Here is a 1,693-nt window from a genome sequence, read left to right on the forward strand (position 1 = left end):
TTTCTAAATCCCCTGTGCCTGAGCCATAGTTTGCTAAACAATTCCCATCAACTGCTGTTCCTGATTAGGGTGGAAATGATGCCGGTGACTATGATAAGATGAACTTAATTAAAACACACCTATTCTACCTCATAGCTGCTTAGCCATTTGGTGGGTTTTAGCTGGAAAATTAAGAGTTCTCAAACTAAGAGGACAACAGTGTCTGCCAGGTTAGTTTTACAGAGAAAAGACTTTCACTGACCTCTGCAGGGAAACCAGTCCTTTCATATGCTCTAACAGTGAGTGCTGTGTTCTTTCTTCCTGTAGAATCTCTCATTTTAGGATCTTGCTTCCAAGTCTTCACATACAACCCACTGCATTCAACTCAGTTTTACTTACCTAAATCAATCATAAAGCTGTTGGAACACAATTTCCTCTTTCCTGAGCAGGGATGCCACCTTCAATCACAACACTTTCTACTTATCTGATGATCTGATTTTCTCCCATACTGTCCTTCATTTGCTACTCAGATTGTGCCCATCTTCTGTTCCTGTTCACTCTTGAAAATTCCCTTCTTCCATAACACAGATAGCAACATGTGACCTGCTAACAACTAGGCAGGTGAGGAGCTATGTTTACTCCTAAAACACACAGTCCATGATAATTTGCACATCTGATCGTAAATCTGATCATGTTACTTAAGACTCTTGCTTGATTACTTCATCTATCCATTTCCAAAGTGTGAGCCAGATCCAAGGCTAACCTTGAGTGGCATCCAACAGAGAAAACTCATCCAGCCTCAGAGTACTAAACAATGGGCTAAAATACGTGTTGTTAAGCTGTGAAACTGATTGCCACAGGAAATTGCAAATACAAAAAGATTTAGAAGTGGCTGGACAAATTAATGGAAGCAAAATTCACTAGGGGCTATTAAATACAATGGCACTACATCTGGCTCTGGAAATCCCAGTGCCAGAAATCACTGGCCCTGATCCATATGCCCTCTTACAAAGCCCTTCCTTAAGTGCCTACTATTGGGGCTGCCATAGGATAGTGGGCTAGATGGACCTTTGGTCTTACCGGTTTGGCCATTCAGAAGCTTTTTTATTAATAGATGAGCTGGGGCTGAATATCACATTCTGCATTAATGTCTCTGCCTTCACCCAGCAGCATTTCTATCACCGGCACTCTCCAAGCTGCTTCTGCCATGACATCTGGACATCACATAGCACCTGAAGCATATTAAGCTTTTTCAGCAGATAATAAACCCCTGGACAGTGTATGGCAGGCAAGCCCCTTTCTCTAAATACCCACCATGGACACTGCTTTCTCCAGCAATTGCCGAAGCCTGGTTTAGATTAAACTGCTTCAGACGAGCCTCTGCAGAAGGGCAAGGCTGAAAACGGAAGTCTCTCTTGTTTTGTTTGGGTTCTTTTTCTCTCTGATTGGTTGTTTTGGGCTTGTTTGTTTTTTGGCAAGTTATTTAAAGGACAAATATAAGGCTAGACAGCTGAACGCACCAAGAAGTTCAGCCAATTTCTCAGGCTACTGTCTTTTTCCAGCTGTTCCAGATGAGAAAAAGGATCAGGCAGGGCTATATCTCCCTGGTTGCTTTCCACAGAGTAAGGTAGTCTTATTTGATATAAAGCAATGGATTGCTGCTGCTGCCAGCTCCCAGAGAGGCTAGAGGACGCTGGGGGTGGGGATGCCATAT

Source organism: Struthio camelus, chromosome 8 (genome assembly GCF_040807025.1).
Source record: "Struthio camelus isolate bStrCam1 chromosome 8, bStrCam1.hap1, whole genome shotgun sequence".
Taxonomy (NCBI): Eukaryota; Metazoa; Chordata; class Aves; order Struthioniformes; family Struthionidae; genus Struthio; species Struthio camelus.